Source organism: Macaca nemestrina, chromosome 10, assembly GCF_043159975.1.
Source record: "Macaca nemestrina isolate mMacNem1 chromosome 10, mMacNem.hap1, whole genome shotgun sequence".
Classification (NCBI taxonomy): domain Eukaryota; kingdom Metazoa; phylum Chordata; class Mammalia; order Primates; family Cercopithecidae; genus Macaca; species Macaca nemestrina.
The window spans coordinates 46,028,584-46,048,217 of NC_092134.1; the positions used below are offsets into that span (position 1 = coordinate 46,028,584).

Here is a 19,634-nt window from a genome sequence, read left to right on the forward strand (position 1 = left end):
TTATTTTCAATCTATTTGTCTTTGTAGGTGAAGTGTGTTTCTTGTAGGAAAAAGATCCGATTTGCTTTTCTATTCAGCTATTCTGTCTTTTGATTGGAGAGTTTACATGTGATGCTACTATTGAAAAGTAAGGACTCCTGCCATTTTGTTATTTGTTTTCTGGTTATTTCTTCTGTGTTTGCTTACTTCCTGTCCCTCTTTTAGTGAAAGTGACTTTTCTAGTAGCATGTTTTAATTTATTCCTTTTTGCTTTTCGTGCATCTGTTGTCGTTTTTTGATTTGAGGTTGCCTTGGGTCTTGCAAATAATGTAATACATTACTTAAAACACATGACAACTTTGATTGCATAAACTTATAAGCAAACTAACAAAGAAGCAACAAAGTAATAAAAACTCTACATTTTAACTTCATCTCCCCATTTTTTAACTTTTTGTCATTTCGGTTTATATTTTATTGAACTATGTCTTAAAAAGTTGTTATAGCTGTTATTTTGATAGTTTAATTATATATTCCTTCTACTTAAGATGAGTAGTTTACATACCATAACCACAGCACTTTAATATTTTGTGTTTTTCTGTGTACTTACTATTACCAGTGAGTTTTCTACCTTCAGATTATTTCTTATTGCCTATTAACATCATTTTCTTTCAGAATGAAGAACTCCCTTTAACATTTTTCATAGGACAAGCATGGTGTTGGTGAAATCCTTAACATTTGTTTGTATGGAAAAGTCTCTATTTCTCATTCATGTTTGAAGAATATTTTCGCTAGATATTCTATTCTAGGATTAAAGGATTTTTTCCTGCAGTACTTTAAATATATCATGCCATTCTCTCCTCGCCTATAAATTTTCCACTGAGAAGTCTGCTGTCAGACACATTGGAGCTGTTTTGTATATTATTTGTTTCTTTTCTCTTGTTGACGTTAAGATCCTTTTGTTATCTTTGATTGTTGGGAATTTGATTATTATACATCTTGAGGTAGTCATATCTGGGTTAAATCTGTTTGGTGCTCTAGAACAATCTTGTACTTGAATATTGATATCTTACTCTAGGTTTGCTGTTATTATCCCATTGAATAAGCTTTATGCCCCAATATCTCTCTACCTCCTCTTTAATAAACGCCAATAACTCTTAGATTTGTCCCTTTGAGGATACTTTCTAGATCTTGTATGTGTTCTTCATTCTTTTTTTCTTTTGTTTCCTCTGACTGTGTATTTTCAAATATCTTCAAGCTCATTATTTTTTCTTCTGCTTGATCAATTCTGCTGTTATATCTCTGATGAATTCTTCAGTATGTCAATTGCATTTTTCAGCTCCAGGATATCTGTTTGATTCTTTTTAATCATTTTAAGTTATTAGTTAAATTTATCTGATAGAATTCTGAATTTCTACTCTGTATTATCTTGAATTTTAATGAGTTTCCTCAAGACAGCGATTGTGAGTTATCTCCCTGAAAGCTTACATACATCTGTTGTTTTGGGGCTTGGTCACTGGTGCCTTAAATAAGTTAAAAAAACAAACTAAATAATTTGGTGAGAACACGTTCCTAAATGGTATTGTTCCTTGTTGTTCATTGATGTCTGGGAACTGAATAGTTAGGTATTTATTGTAATCTTTGCAGTCTAGGCTTGTTTGCACCTGTTCTTCTCAGGAAGGCTTTCCAGTATTGAAAGGGACTTGAGTGTTGTGATCTAATTTGTTGGTCACTGCAGCCATATCTGCATTAGGGAGAACCCCAAATTAATTAATGCTGTGTCTTTTCCAGACTTGTAGAGTTACCACCTTGATAGTCTTGGATAAGATCCAGAAAAATTCCCTGGATTCCCAGGCAGAGACTCATGTTCTCTTCTCTTATTATACCTCAAACAAATTGACTCTCTCCCTTTGTGCTGAGCTGCATGGAACTGAGGAAGAGTTGACATAAGCACCTTTGTGGCCATCACCTCTGAGACTGTTCTGGGTCAGACCAAAAGCCAGCACAGCACTGGGTCTCATCAAAGGTCTATTGTGACCACTGCCTGGCTACTGCCTATGTTCGCTCAAAGCTCAAGGACTCTATAATTAGCAGGTGGTAAATCCAACCAGGCGAATGTCCTTCCCTACAGGGCGGCACATTGCCCCCAGCTCTCAGCTGGTCTACAGACGCTATCCAGTAGCCAGGACCTGGAGTTGAGAACCCTAGGAATCTACCTGGTGCTCTATTCTACTGTGGCTGAGCTGGTACCCAAGCCACAGAAAAAAGTCCTTGCCACTCTTCCCTCCCTTTTACTGAAGCAAGGGAGTCTCTCCCTCTAGTAATACTGCCCCAGGCCCATGGGAACTACTGCCTGGCAACCACCAATATTAACGCTAGGGCCAAAGGCTCTTTAGTCAGCTTTTGATGAATGCTGCCAGGCCTGGGTCTCTCCCTTCAAGGCAGTGGGCTTCCTTGTGGCTCAGGGTCTAAGGCTTGGAATCAGGGACCCCAAGAGTCTGCTTGGTGCTCTACCCCACTGTGGCAGAGCTGGTACCCAAGCTGTAAGAAAAATACCCCTTTTTTTCTTCCCTCTTCTTTCCTCAAGCAGGAGTCTCTTTCTGTGGCTACCACAGGTGGGAATATGCTGGGTCACACCAGAAGCCAGCAAGACTCTCAGTCTCAGTAAAGGCCTACAGGGAGTACTGCCTAAGACTGTTCATTATTCAGGGCTCAAGAGCTCTTTAGTAAGTAAGGAGGCAATAAATCCTGCCAGGACTGGGTCCTTCTCTTCAAGGTAGTGGGTTCCCTTCTGGCCCAGGATGTGTCTAGAAATGTCATCTGGGAGCTAGGACCTGGAATGGGGGCCTCTAACTGTGCCTGCTGCCCTATTCTACTGGGACTGAGCTGGTATCGAAGTTGGTGCGCTGTCCAGTGTTGGAAGAGGTGTGACACAAGCACTACCTCGGTCACTGAGGATGGTGTGTTACTAGATCAAATGCACCCTAAGTCCAGTGGCTTTCAGTCCAGCACAACATGAGGACTTGCTCAGGAATTGCAGTCCCTGTGCCTGCCTTTCAAGTTTACTTAGGACCCAAGAGTCCTTTAGCTTGTGGTGGTGGAGCTTGCTGGGATTTGGGTTCTGAACCCTGGAACAAACAATTTGCCTCTGGCTAGGGCTGGTCTAAATGTAGCCTCCATGGGCAGAGACTGAGTTCTGCTACCACATTCCTTTCTACTGTGACAAGACAGCACTGAGTTTGTATGCAAATTCCCACAATCGCTGTAGTATCCCACCTCCAGGCATACAGATTCTCTCTCCAAACCACAGGGCTGCTCTCAGGGATGGTGAGAAGGGAAGAGAGGTAGTTTAGGTGATTCAAAACTGTTTTTCTACCCACTTCAGTGTCTCTTTTCTAAATATGATATTAAAACTAGGCACTGCGATCACTCATCTGACTTATTCTTCTTATAAAGGCACTTTTTGTATGGGTAGTTGCTCCATTCGGTGTTACTGTGAAGGGCACAATTGTTGGTTTGTTTTATTCAGCAGTATTGCCCCACTCCCCTCCTGCTTTTCTATTGAAATATCTAATGACCCAGATATAAAACTGCTTTTCTTTAGAAAATTTTAGTTATGACCTTCTTTATTCTTTAGTAAATACTCCAATACACATATACACACTAAGGAATTTGATGTTTTCATAGTTATTTCTATGTTCAGCCCTGAATATTTTGAGATGGTATGAAGTTAAATGCTTGCAGATTAAAACCCACTTACAGTGGCATCAAGCGGTGAGTGTTCTCTTTCTGAGTGTTGATTACTGAGAGTTACTTGGAACACACTGGCTGAAAGCCCACTTATCTACTTGTGGAAACCTCCCCAAATATAAGGAAATGACAAAAGCATTAATACAATTTAGTTTTATTTTCCTTTTATAGAAATTGGAGGGCAGAGTTTCCATGTTCAAATAATTAGTTCCCACCTTTTTTTGAAGCTATATATATCCTTATACATGTAATCTTAAATTTATTCTTCCTGGAAGATAGACACTGAAAAACACTTCCTTTTTTAGTTTCACAGTGTCACCGACTGTCATCTAATCATGTTCATATATTTCTCTGAAAAAAGAAAACACATTTAATCTTTAAAACAACCTGCAACCTATAATCAATCTCAAATGGTAGGTAATTCAGTTCAACTTTGATTTCTGAATGGCAGCCTTATTTTGTCTTTCTGCTCTTCCCTCCCCTTTGGGTTGTCAATTCATTCTTCTTCTTTTGTGCTAATTTTAAATGAAGCATGGAATCATCTGTGACATATTTCATGTGAAAACTCTGTGAAATAGTTCATTTTGCTGCATCCTTACAGAGCCAAATTACTTATTTTAGGTATGAATTAGCATCTGCCTTCTTCTATCCTGTCTGGGTCAGTACTTCTTGGTCTTTTGCTGTGCCTGTTCATTTTGGCGTTGTAGACGCAATTTAAGTTTTTCTATAGCATCTGTTTTCTCAGAACTCTTAGGCTAACTGTTTGCATAGAGTTTTGCTTAAGTCGGCACCATCTTTCATTCTCCTAATCTGTATATTGATAGGAGTTAGATTAGTTGAATCTTAGGTCCTATCTAGATTTTAAAAAATAAGAAAATAAGGAAACAATAAGGAAGGAAGGGAAACAAAATGAGAAAAAAGTATAGTAAAAAATAAACAAAAATGTGCAAATGTGTATTCTGAAATACTAAAATGGAAATCTGTAATACTTTTAACAGAGCAGCACTAATCTTAGGCCCAGGCGAAGTTGTGCCCTCTCTGCCTCATTCAGAGTGTCTTCTTAAAAATTTTTCATCCGGGCTACCAGATCCCAAGTACCACTTAAAAAGAGTGCCCAAAGGTCAAACCTGATTCTTACTGGGTGCTGGATTCTTACTGGTTGATGAAAATGCCAACCGAGAAATTATTTAACTTCCCAGCTAACTTCTGGAAACTCTGTGGTTCATCTGTGACACCTGGATAGAATGCTTTAAACTGCACTGAGTTCTGTGTGAACCTATTTCTCCCCTTCAGGGCACTCTGTGACTCTCTACATTCTTTCCTAACCAGCCTGCATATGCCTTCTGTTGACCTGATACACTGGGGAGATCCAGGTCTAGTGCCCATAAAGATGTCACAAGTCCTGAGGCTGAGCCCTTTTCCAGGAGCAAGCCTAGCAGGATCATGCCTGCTAGAGGGAACCTTTTTTTTTTTTTTTTTTTTTCACTCTCAGAATGGTGCCAATGACTTGATTTAGGGTCTCTCATTCTCCCTGGACTCAGGATGAGTAAAGACGAATCTTACTTTCCATATTTTGCCACCGATAACCAATAATACTTGTTCTTTTGCCTCGCAGTGCCTCTGAAGTTACCTTAGGTGTATAGCACCAACAGGTGGAAATTTTTTAACCTGTGTGCCTCCAGACACTGACACCAGGGTTTTCTTCCCATCTTCTTTACAGGATCCACACCATGTGTCAGGCACTCTTCTGGAGTGGCTGTGACTCTATGGTGTATAAGATATTCACTTCACAATGCCAGTGGATGCTTCCAATATATTTTATCTGTTGCTTCTCTGCTATGTGGTAGCATCATGCTCTCCTGGGTGAGAAACATTCTTTTGGCAAATTGGGCTGTTCTTTTGATTCAACTTCTGGGCCTCTTTCTTATTCTACCTACTAATGGTGGTAAAAAGATGGAGTTACCACTGGAGATTATGTTCCAGGGGTGAAGTGATTGCAGTCTAAAACGTTCAAGAGAATAAGATATGGTTAGAGGATGTGTTATACTGTGTTTACACTACAGAATCCCCAATAACAAATTTAACATAATACTAAAATGAATTATAATTTACTTTTTTTTTTCTGCAAAATCTGGATAAGACTTGCATTTTTGGTTATCATCAGCTATCTATCAATGAACAGTTACCACCTTGGAGAGTCACTGAAATCCATTATTACTGGCAGCATAATAAATGAAGCAGTCATAAAAAATGACACTAAATAAATCATATTATGGTAATACTAATATATAGAAAGTATATTATTTCAATATAAACAGATTCCAAAGAGTCATTTCATTGTGGACATTAGCACCATTATTACATTTTTCTTACAACAAAGGTATGAAATTAGACAAAAATGGTGCACTTGTCAGTAAAGTAGGTAAAGAGATAAAGAGATGGTTGTCCTAGGTATTAAGGTGAAGAGATGGGGCCCAGACAGCATAAAGGACCTTCATGTGTACTAATAAGGCAAAAAAGCAAAAGGGCAATTATTTCTTTCTGACTAATTATTCTCCCATCATTCTAAATCCTAATTGATAAATTACTATACTGCATGTAGCCCCATGAACTTTGAAATATTTTTTAAAATTAAATTGTATATATTGACAGGGGCCTCACAGAGTGAGTTTTATCCACTATGTATACCATACAATTCAATTGAGCTACCTTTAATCATGCATTTGTTTTTTGTTGTTGTTTTGGTTTGGTTTGGTTTAGGTTTTGGTTTGACGATAGGCTGAAATTCTAGTAATTCAGTTGTATTTAATGTGTTTCTAGGCATTGAAGAACATCTTTCTTCTTAAGAAGGGCCACATTGGATCTTATACAATATCCTTGTTAGGCATCAAGGACATTTTTCTTATTACACTTATTATTGGAAGAAAGCAAACTTGGAATTGCATTAGAAATCTCTGAGTTTACTTCTGCAGATCTGGAACAATGTCAACATACACTCAGAACTCAGCAAATGTTCACTGATGATATTGTGAACACATTTAAAAAACACTGAACATAAATAATGAAAGAATAGTGTTGTCTTTTTATAATATAATGTTTATGATGCCTGATTATTTTTATAATGCTTTGGGTTCAATAAAATCAGAATAAGAATGTATTATTTCAGTGCAAGGATTTAGTTATATTACTTGGAGTCAATAGTATTCCTGTTTTTCTAATGTGCAGAGACTTCCTGCTGAGGGGATTCTGGCTAAGTACAAACTCTTTTTTTCTTGTTTGCTTGTGTTTATTTTACCATTAATGAAAGACATATTTTAAAACACATTTTTTACTAAGGCACTTCAAAGAGAAAGAGGAATAGAAGGAAATCAGGGGGAGGATGTAGAGATTCTACAAGAGGCTGGTTGTCTATGCTTCGAATATGAACAGAAACCAAGAGATGTTCTAGTGTTCGGCATTATAAATTATATACTTTTAATCTTTCACATGCATGGGTCCTTTCAGAGGAACCATCTGGCTCAGTGCTGACTGTTAGTGTTGTACAGTATCTCAATTAATTTGGCGCATTTATCTGATAACCAACAGTTGCCTCTATTTTGTGTGTCAGAACTCAAACTACAAACACTTGTAGTAGACATATGATTTACAAAGTTGATCATACGTCTATTCTCTGAAAATATCCATGGGTAATTAAAAGTACACTAGGATCTCCTGAGTTTTCAAGCTTTCATTATGGAAAGCAATGAAAAATGGGTGGCTGAAATTGTTCTACTGAGAAGATCACACAAAGAAGAATCATCCATAAATAAAGATCTGGGAACTGAGAAGTTGGGAGTGGGGGAAGGGTATGGGTTTTGGCCAGCCAAAAATATGACAGATATAAGACATAGAAGGCAAGTTTGTCTAATTAAACACTGTATTTAATTTTAGGATGCTTGAGTCCCACACTGCATTCTACCACTGATTGGAATATTACTTCATTTTCTAAATCTCAGTTTTCTAATATTTGAAAAGAAGGAAAAGAAGAACAGGTAGGAAGTTTGAACTAGATGCTATCAATAATAAATTCCACATCTAAAATGGATTCAGTTTTATGTAATCTTTTCACCTTATATTTTCCAAACCCATTCTTGTTTATCACTTAATGTCAACAAAAAGAGCAGCAGCTTCTAAGATTAAATTTATTCAGAACAAAAGCACATCAATGCAACTTTAATTAAAGGTGAGATCTTATTTGCACATGCTAACATGAACAAACAGTGAAAGATTTCTGCGGCCAAGCTACAAGATGTTGTTTTACCTAAAGGGAAAAAGTCTTCTAAAAAAATGCATCAGTGACTGTTCATTTAATCTCTATTATTTGAAAAAAGAATGTCAAGGAATTTTGGAGCTGTCAGAAAGTTTATGATAGTGGCAAGCACTGTATTCTTGAATAGCCTTTGCAAACTCTCTGAGTTTTGCTTATATTTATAGTACAATTATAGTAAGTTGTATTTAGAAATATGTTGATGTAGAATTTTTTTTAGTCCTAGTGCGAGCTTAGTATATAGAGATACTCAACATATATCTGTGGAATAAATGAATAAATGCATTCAAAAGGGTAAATCAATGAGTGTTTAAAATTTTGATTTAGTTATATATTCTGGATGCAGAGCCACACAATTTTGAAAATATTTGGGTAACAGATTGATATTCAGGTTTCATCTGGATCCTCTTCAGTATGTAAACTTCAGAATGAGTGCTACAAAACTGTTGTTCCTTATACAACTATTTAAAAAATTCATTGAACAAATATTTAGTAAGAATATTGTAGGCAATGGGGAAATGAAAACAGTAATGCTCTTTTGCAGTAGAAATAGCATGAACTATGTTCAGGATCTACTCCTTATAAATTATTCCAAGATTAAGAAGCCCACCAAGGAAATCATTGGCAAATGCTATAATTCCTTACTGAAAAGTTTGTCATTATGAACAGACAGAGCCAAGAAGCATGAGAACAGATGGTGAAATGCCAAGTTTGAATAAATTCATGCCTCTCTCTAGTATCCTAAGCCTAAGGACTTGGATGTGGACCAACACATACTGCTGTGGGCCCAGTGAGAAGCAAAAATTATTCAACAATCATCACAGTTAGGAATGGAATCCTGGAGAGTAATAGCAACACTTCAGCTATCTCCATTACAAATCCTTCATGGTCTCTAGAAGGCCATTTGTAACACCGGAAGCCTGCCAATGCCCTTACTTAACGTTAGCTCCAACTTCTGAAGAAGCCACTTGTAGGGCCGTTCAGAACCTTTGCTTTTCTTTTTCCTTTTAAAAATTTTCTTCTCATCTATCCCCATACATTATTTTGAGGATTAAATTAGGTAGTTAAATACAATTACTTTGAAAGATTTATTAATAAAATGCTAGTTAAGAGTTATTTGTATATGCTACTTTATATTATCATAAGTTTATTAATTAAACTCCAATTTTTGTATCTGTGGAGATGTCTCAGTGATGATGTTTGCACAAATGTTATTTTCTCTTTCTTTAAAATAAATATTGGTTTAGATAAAAATTCCAAATATTTTCTAGAATAAAACTGGAAATGTACTATTTCACCAGACGACTTGTCTTTTAAGTTGATTATGTTTGGTAAATTTTATCTATATTATGTGAAACAAGCCAGAATTTTGATTCATGGGATTCTGAAATAGATAAACTACATTAGAATCACTTAATTTAAGATGAAACATAGTAACATAAGCTTAAATGATCAAATGCAATAAACAATGATTATATAATGAGGGTTCGCCTCATGAAAACTAGACCCATCAATGCAAAGTATATAAATTTAAAATAATTTTCCAAATTGGACCAATAATCCAATATTGAAATTCAGTGCTGCTATGTAAATAGGAAATAATAATTTATCCAGGTAGTTTTATCTAAAGAAACTGAAAACTTAGGGTTAGAGATTTCCCATTAACTACTGAATTTAATAATTTTTAGCCACTTAGCAAATGACCCATGTCTAGGGATACGGCTTCAAAACATTTGCATATGTCTGAATATATACAAAAAAGAATCTATGGTATATAACCTTTTAATATTATAGAAAACATAAAAGAAACATCAATAAATTGAATAAAAATACTTTCATTAGAAAACATAAAAGAGGCCGGGCGCGGTGGCTCAAGCCTGTAATCCCAGCACTTTGGGAGGCCGAGACAGGCGGATCACGAGGTCAGGAGATCGAGACCATCCTGGCTAACACGGTGAAACCCCGTCTCTATTAAGAAATACAAAAAACTAGCCGGGCGAGGTGGCAGGTGCCTGTAGTCCCAGCTACTCGGGAGGCTGAGGCCGGAGAATGGCGTGAACCCGGGAGGCGGGGCTTGCAGTGAGCTGAGATCCGGCCACTGCACTCCAGCCTGGGCGACAGAGCCAGACTCCGTCTCAAAAAAAAAAAAAAAAAAAAAAGAAAACATAAAAGAAACATCAATAAATTGAATAAAAATACTTTCATTTTTGTATAATGTATTACAGTATTTCTTAATTTATTATTTATAATCTTATATTCAAAATTAATATTAAAGGCTTATTTTGGAGTAATTTAACAATATTAATTTTACCTTATTAAATGCAAAGCAAAATTTTATAAGATTGAAAAACAATTATGGATTTCTATTAATTTTTGTAAGCAGTTTGTGTTAAACTACACTGGTACACAGTCAATTTGTTATACAGTGGCACATTCATGTAACAAAACTTTATAAAATATTCACACATACCAGGTACTGTGCTGGGCATTCCCAAAGGTAAGATACTGCCCTCAAGGAGTTAATAGCCTAATTGGATTCACTAATATAGCATGAAATATATAAAGCTAAACAAAGGAATTGCAAAATACGCAAGTTGGGCAATTAATAGTCAAGTTATCTAAAGACACCATTTCATTAATTAAATAGTAAACTGATCCATCAGTATATAATATCAATTAAAAATGAAGTTTAAGAGTTCTCAGTAGAAATGCTTATGAATTTAAAACACAAATGATTATTGTTTCCATCAGTGGTATTTGTCCTCTGCATATTTGTATTAACATTAAACTTTGTTAATTGATTTTTTAACAAGGTTGGAAATCTTTAGGAGATGCTAAGAAATTATTATTGAGTTATCTTAACCCTTTAAAAAAAAAGAAGAATGCGTATTGCTGAGTTTCATACTACTTTGTCATTTTTTTTCCAAAATTTTCTTATTTCTGCGAAGACAAATAATCATAAAAATACAATATTTGTTCACAGCCAAAGACAATATTGAGCCAGATGGAATTAATATAGACATATGGCATATGATACAGTCAAAATTTGTACTAGTTCCTTAACAATCAGAAGACTAGGAACAATGACATATAATAGTTTTCTTCAACTTACGAAACATAGAAAATAAGAAAATTATTTTTATTAATGTTGTTCTTTCTTGTTCAATATGGTTCCCCAAAACAGAAATAAGAATTGTCTTCCTTCTTTGGATTATTTAGACATTTAATCATAAGTCCTTGCATGTATGTGTGTATGTGTATGTATTTGTACATGCGATGTATATAATACTTATGTACTGTAATATATATTATATGTAACGCATATATTGCCCCCACACACACGCAGATAGGGCTTGGCATGTGTATGTCAGACAATAGTACATTATTGACAATATATCACGATTCTAATTCACTTGAATGTGAAGATACTTTATCATTAGTACATTAAAGTATTCAAATTTGTTTATTTAATCATTCAATCATCCAAATTACATTGACCATCAAATTAGTGCCAGAATTAAGTTAGATATGGTACAAAGATGAATAAGAACTAGCCTGGGTCTTCTAAGACCTTAACCTGTTTTTATAACAGCAACAAGGACATTATAGTGTAATGTTTTTACGGAGGTTAAAGCATAACTGCCTGCACATTTTGGAGAAGGCTTTGCAGATATTTATCTGATTAATTTCTGAAATCTTGACACATTTTAAATATATGAAATAGGCATTCAGACTTAGCAAACTTGATAGGGTTAACTCACATCCTTTGTTTTTATTTTTATTTTATGTTACTTTATTTTGAGACAGGGTTTCTCTCCCATCTCCCAGGCTGGAGTGCAGTGGCACGCTCTCTACTCACTACAGCCTCTGCCTCCTGGGCTCACGGGATTCCTTCTGCCTCAGCGTGCTAAGTAACTGTGACTACAAGCACATGCTACTACGCTCAGCGAATTTTTGTATTTTTAATAGAGATGGGGTTTCACAATCTTGGCTAGACTTATCTCGAACTCCTGAACTCAAGTGATCTGCCCACTTTGGCTTTCCAAAGTTCTGGGATTACAGGCATGAGCCACCACACCCAGCTCAAATCCTTTGTTTTAAAGAAAAATTATTTAACAACAGAGTTTTCAGCCCCCTTAGTGGTCTTCTTGATTATATTCACCCGACTTTCTCCATACAGGTACCTACTCTCCCAGGGTTTTGGGCGATATTTCCCAACAGATTTTAATATTTTACCTGTGTGTGTACATATGCGTATACACATGTACAATATATTTTGAAATATTAATCAATGGTCTCATATTTCACGTCTCCTACAGGTTGCTTTTCATTTAACATTATATATATATATATAAACACACACATATATATATTCATGTTAATACATGTAGACTATGTTCATTAAATTGCTGAATCAAAATATGATATATACCATATTTTTTAATCTTCATGTCTAATAATTAACACTTAAGATACCCTATCTGCATTACTGAAAATAATGATCAAATGAACATCATTTTGCATGTCTCATTATGCACATATTTAAGTTTTTTTTTTTTTTTTTTTTTTTTTTGAGATGGAATTTTGCCTTTTTTACCCAGGCTGGAGTGCAATGGCACGATGTCGGCTCACTGCAACCTCTGCCTCCCAGGTTCAAGCGATTCTCCTGCCTCAGCCTCCTGAGTACCTGGGATTACAGGCATGCACTTCCACGCCTAGCTAATTTTGTATTTTTTAACAGGGACAGGGTTTCCCCATGTTGGCCAGGCTGGTCTCGAACTACTGAGCTCAGTTAATCCACCCACCTCGGCCTCCCAAAGTGCTGAAATTACAGGCATGAGCCACAGCGCCCAGCCCATATTTAAGCTTTTTTACTAAAATGTATATTTAGAAGTGGCATGGCTATATCATATGAAACACATCGTGAACTATTTCAGATATTGTGAAACTGTGTTTCAGTTTTAGAGCTCATTCAGCATTGCCGGTACTTTTGATACTCACCTCAACCTTTAATGATGTCAGTCAGATAGGTTTGAAATAAAATGGCATTGTTTTAACTTGCATTTCCCTCAATGGTAATGTGGTTGAGCAAATGTTCTTATGTTTGTTACCAGATTTCCTTTTCTGTGAATTATCTGTGCATACGTTTTGGATAACTTACTTTTTCTTTTCCTTTTCAGCTACAACTCAAATGTTAATCCATTGTGATATATGTACATATATATAGACATTCATAAAATAAAAATAGCTATTTTTACGCTTTGGTTATAGTTTTCTTAGCCATATCAAAGTTGAGATATTTTAAATGTCTGTCATACTTATCAATCCATTTTTAAAGGTTTCTGAATTTCTATGATTTTAAAATACTTTTCTCTCATAATGTCGTGAAAATATTTTCTTCTAAATTTTTGACAGTTTGTTTTCTACATATAATTATTAATCTAACCTGAATATATTAATTTGTATATCAGGTATGAGAGTGTGTGGCTGTTGTGTACAGTGAGGAGGAATTATCTATTTTGTTCTGATTTTTTTCCAACTAGATTGTCCAAGAATAGTTATAAAATAATGTATGTGTTATTCTTCTCATTTGAAATGCTCATTATGTTATGTATCAAATCCCATATGTGCATAAGTCTGGTTTGAAAAATCCTAATATTGTCCCTTCCATCTACATTTATTTCTCAATTCTACTGCAAATACCATATGACTTTAGTTATTATGGATTTTAAGTATTATTTTCAAGTATCTCCTCTTTTTAACTAAAAAATTATTTTTATTTTCCATGAATATTTTCCTTCTTATAAATGTTCCTCCTTTTAAATCTAAGTATCATCTTGATATTCTTATTGGAACTGATTGAGTATTCATTAAGAATCAATTGACTCATAATATCGAGTCTTCATATTCATTAATATTTCATTTATTTATTTGGGTTTTTCTTTAATATCCTTCAATAAAGTTTAAATTTTATATTAAAACTTTGCATATATTGTCTTAGAGTTATTGCTAGGTATTTGTGATGAATGGTACAGTTTGATTTAAAATCATTATTCCTAATCGGTCACAGCTAGCTTAAAGGAATAATGTTGTTGTATTTTTCTCTATTTTATTACAATTTATATTTTTAAAATTTATTATTATTATTTATTGTTTTGTTTCTTTTTTCCAAATCTTTCATTTTTATAAATTCTATCTGCTAAGGCCTATATTTAAATATAGAATAGCAGTTGTGGGGATGGACATCTTCCTGTCTATAGTCTTTATAGAAACGCCTAATTTTCTCTTGGATTCCCTTTCTCCGTGCTGGTGCTGGAAATTCTTTTCAGACAGTAAGCTAGAACACCCCTAGGACTCACTGTACTTATTTTCCTTCTCTCAAGAATCACTATCTCACACTGTTTTGTCCAGTTTTTGGAAAACATTGTTTCATATACTTTTTCGGGTTTCTCATTTCTAAAGTGGAATGATAAGTTCGTTTTTTGTTATTCTATCATGGCCTGAAGTTGATGTTCTATTTCAATTTTTAAAGTAGTCTGTTTCTACTTCTTGCTTTCTTGGGCTGGCTAGAAGCTTCACTTTAATTTTAAATAGAATCGGTTATCTGGTGTACCCTTGTCAAGTTTTCCATCCTAAAAGAAGATGTTTAATGTTAGAAGTGGAAAATGTTTGCTGGAGACTTATAGCAGGTTCCATTTATGAAGTTAGAATGGAAACTTTTATTATAGTTTGTTGAAAACTTTTATAATTAGTGATTTAAATGTTATCATATCAGGGTGTTTGACAACTATGATTTTGTATTTTAATCTAGTAGTAATCTGAACGACATTTGTTTTCTAATTTTGAACAATAAACATCCCTCACCCTAAAGTAAATATTCATACCTAAAATAAATTTCAATAAGGAATTATTTACTTAATTATTTCCGAGTATATTTTGCTGGTGTTTTGCTTAGGATATTGACATTTACATTTATGAGTGTGAAATTTGCCTGTTTAGTATCATTATGGTCAGATTCAAGATTTGTCATTTTTAGCAATTTTTTAAAGAATCAAATTTAATTATTTTCTGTTAAATGTGTATGTTATGGTTAATGAACTTTTGTTTTTTACTTAAATTCTTTGAATTATCTGTGAATTTATTCTATTTTTCTGTGAACTCCTTAAGATTTGGGGGTATATCTAATTTAAGACTTAGAGTCTCTTTTTAAAAATATAAGCATTTAAAATCATACATTTCCTGTATTGCAGTTGCATTGCATAAGTGACTTGTTGTACAGTGACTATCATTCAGCTGTCTATTCTATTAACATCATATTTTTTCAACTTAACACTGTTTAAATATTTGATTTAAATTTTTGAAGTTGGAGGCCATTATCCTTAGCAAAATGACACAGGAACACAAAACAAAACACCACATGTTCTCACTTATAAGTGGGGGCTAAATAATGAGAACACATGGACACACAGAGGGGAACAGCACACAGTGGGTCCTTTCAAAGAGTAGAGGATGGGAGGAGTGAGAGAATCAGGAAAAACAACTAATAGGTAGTAGGCTTAATGCTTGGCTGATAAACTGTACAGCAAACCTCCATGACACAAATTTACCTACTTAACAAACCTGCACTTGGACCCCTGAACTTAAAATAATGTTAAAAAATTTAAATACATGTCATTTTATGTTATGTTTTTCTTATTTGTTATTTGAAAAATATTGAGATGTGCTTCATTGTGATTTGTATAAGCACTGTATATATCCTAAAAAAGAATGTGAATTTTCAGAGCTGGTTGCAGCATCCTATAGATATCTATTCACACAAGTTTGCAAAAGCTTTTTATTTAAAGTGTTCAAATCTCTATTTTAACTTACATCAAAAATACGTACATATACATAGCATTATATGTAGTGTTTGTATACAGAGATAATTATGTACATTATATATACATACAGATATATGTCTTATAAATCATTAAATAATGATATTTGTGTATTTCCATATATTTGTTCCTATGAATATACACATTCTCATATATATCTGTTGATCTGTTAAATAATCATACATGTGTTTTGATATCTCTGACTTTGTTTCTGACAGAATTATTTTTGACAAATCGGATGTCCTTTGTAAGAAAAAGATGAAAAAAAGAATTTCTGCAGGATTTTATTTATTTACTTATATATTTATTCATTATTTATCATTGCAAGTAACTGGAAGTCTGCATTGGCATGAGTGATGAGGAATTTCCCTGAATGATGAGGAATTTCCCTGAATAATGAGGAAGACTGCAGATGAACCAGTTTTGGCAGAAAGGTGGTGTAGGTTTTGACGTCATTATTCAGAGTAGATTCGTACATTTTAAAGTTGGGAAGTAAATTAAAATCCCAAGTGGAAATGTTGAATAAGCAATTAGATATGTCAGTCTGAATTTTGACAGATAAATAAGTGATTTTGTGTTTTTCAGAGTAAGATTTACCTCAGAAAAATGAGACTTTCCTCATTGTCATGTTGAAAATTACACTCTCGGTTCCCCAGCAAATTTTGTCACTCTTTACTACTATTTTTTTTTATTAAACTCATCACTTTTTTTTTTTTTTTTTTTTTTTGAGACGGAGTCTCGCTCTGTCGCCCAGGCTGGAGTGCAGTGGCGCGATCTCGGCTCACTGCAAGCTCCGCCTCCCGGGTTCACGCCATTCTCCTGCCTCAGCCTCCGGAGTAGCTGGGACTACAGGCGCCCACAACCGCGCCCGGCTAATTTTTTGTATTTTTAGTAGAGACGGGGTTTCACCGTGGTCTCGATCTCCCGACCTTGTGATCCGCCCGCCTCGGCCTCCCAAAGTGCTGGGATTACAGGCGTGAGCCACCGCGCCCGGCACTCATCACATTTTAATATACTATTTATTTACTTTAAAATTTTGTTTCACAAACTTCCCTGATAGAATAAAATCTCTAAGACGTTTATCTTTTTAAAAACTATTTTAAATAAGTGCCTGACACATATTAGGTGTCCAATAAATGCTTGTTATTTGAATAGAGGAATTATGCTTTCTTTTTGTTTCTGGCCTATCATAGTTTCTTCCATGATTACGTCCTTTAAACTATGCTTGCAAAAGAAATCTTCCCTTCTCAAATTTATAATTGTCTGTGTAATAAAGTATTACTCTGTGAATATAGTTTTCTATATTGTCCTACATGATTGTTCCTTTGTTTTACATTTCACTATTTGATTACTTTATTATTTCATTTTTTAGTTTTGATTTTGTTGATTTGAATTATGTCTTAGTAATTTTCAGTTTTTCTAGTATTGAAACTTTTTGTTACAAGCTGTGTATTTGCCTCTAAATACTGCTTAGCTATATTTCACAAGATTGAAATAATTTACTTTCATATCTTTCAGTTTAAAGCATGTCATAATTTCTCTGATTATTTCTTGTTTTCTTCAATGAACTATCTTGAAGTGTATATTTGTTGATTTCAAATATAGATCACTTTTACATCTATTTCAAGTTCGAAGGTATTATTTTAGAGAACACAGTAGATCATAGTGATAACCTATGTATATATGTTTTACCTAACAAATCATAAGGGCATACAGTCTATTTGATCTTTAATGGAGTATTACGCAATAGGTAACGCAGGTAAAATTATTTTAGTCTATTTGATCTTTATTGGAGCATTATGCAATAGGTAAGGTAGGTAAAATTAATTTATTATTAAGGAACCTGAGATTCAGGAAGATAAGGGAAGTAGTATGCATCTGAGTCAAATAAGACTTGAACTCCGTTATTATTATTACTTTTAATTTGGATCATTCTTTTTTTATTTCATGTATTAACAACGTGGCTCAAGTACAGTTGACTATTGTACAAGGAGAGAGTTAGGGGAACCAACCCTGGAAGAGTTGAAAATCTACATATAATTTTGAGTCCCCCAAAACATAACTACTAAAAGCCTACTGTTGACTGGAAACCTTACTGATAACATAAACAATCAATTAATAAATTATTTTGTATGTTGTGTGCATGCATGTATTAGTCCGTTTTCACACTGTTGATAAAGACATACCTGAGACTGGGCAATTTACAAAAGAAAGAGGTTTAATTGGACTTCCTGTTCCTTGTGGCTAGGGAAGGTCTCACAATCATAGCATAGAGCGAAAGACGCTTCTTACATGGCAGCGGCAAGACAGAATGAGGCGGAAGCAAAAGCAGAAACCCCTGATAAACCCATCAGATCTCATGAGGCTTATTCACTATCAAGAGAATAGCATGGGAAAGACCAGTCCCCGTGATTTAATTCTAACCCACTGGGTCCCTCCCACAGCAATTGGGAATTTTGGGAAGTACAATTCATTTTGAGATTTGGGTGGGGGCACAACCAAACCATATAATTTCATCCCTAGCTCCTCCCAAATCTCATGTCTTCACATTTCAAAACCAGTCATGCCTTCCCAACTGTCATCCAAAGTCTTAACTAATTTTAGCATTCACTCAAAAGTCCATAGTCCAAAGTTTCATCTGGGACAAGTCCCTTCTGCCTATGAGCCTGTAAAATGAAAAGCAAGGTGGTTACTTCCTAGATACAATGGGAGTACAGGCGTTGGGTAAATGCAGCTGTTCTAAAAGGGAGAAATTAGCCAAAACAAATGGGCTGGGGCCCCACGCAAGTCCAAAATTCAGCGGGACAGTCAAATCTTAAAAGCTCCAGAACGATCTCCTTTGATTCCATGTCTCGCATCCCGGTCACGCTGATGCAGAAGGTGGGTTCCCATGGACTTGGGCAGCTCCACTTTTATGGCTTTTTAGGGTACCACCTCCCTCCTGGCTGTTTTCCCGGGCTGGTGTTGAGTGTCTGTGGCTTTTCCAGGCACACAGGGCAAGCTGTCTGCGGATCTACCCTTCTGGAGTCTGGAGGACGATGGCCCTCTTCTCACAGCTCCACTAGGCCGTACTCCAGTAGGAACTCTGTGTGGAGGCTCTGAGCCTACATTTCCCTTTGACACTGCCCAAGTAGAGGTTCTCCATGAGGGCCCTGCCCCTGCAGCAAACTTTTGCCTGGTCATCCAGGTGTTTCCATACATCTTCTGAAATCTAGGTGGAGGTTGTCAAACCTCAATTCTTGACTTCTCTGTACCTGCATGATCAATACCACGTGTAAGCTGTCAAAGCTTGGGACTTGCACCCTCTCAAGCCATGACCTGAGCTGTACCTTGGCCCCTTGTAGTCACGGCTAGAGCAACTGGGCCACCAAGTCCCTAGGCTGCACACAGCACAGGACCCTGGGCCTGGACCACAAAAACATTTTTTTTCCTCCTATGTCTCCAGGCATGTGATGAGTAGGGCTGCCTTGAAGACCTCTGACATGCCCTGGAGACATTTTCCCTATTGTCTTGGGGATTAACATACAGCTCCCCTTTCTTATGCAAATTTCTGCAGCCAGCTTAAATTTCTCCTCAGAAAATGGGATTTTCTTTTCTATCGCATTGTCAGGCTGCAAATTTTCCAAACTTTTATACTCTGCTTCCCTTATAAAATTGAATGCCTTTAACAACACCCAAGTCAACTCTTGATTGCTTTGCTGCTTAGAAATTTCTTCTACAAGATA

General features: G+C 35.4%; 1 long non-coding RNA gene across 1 annotated transcript in view; it reads left to right on the forward strand.

Annotated features, from left to right (window-relative positions):
• LOC105483778 (uncharacterized) overlaps window positions 1-18,018 on the forward strand; it is a 203,235-nt gene extending 185,217 nt beyond the window's left edge. Inside the window, exons 8-9 of the long non-coding RNA XR_011608532.1 lie at window positions 16,238-16,343; window positions 17,885-18,018. This is a non-coding gene — a long non-coding RNA (uncharacterized lncRNA). The remainder of the gene's footprint in view (window positions 1-16,237; window positions 16,344-17,884) is intronic.
• Window positions 18,019-19,634: the final 1,616 nt, after the last annotated feature.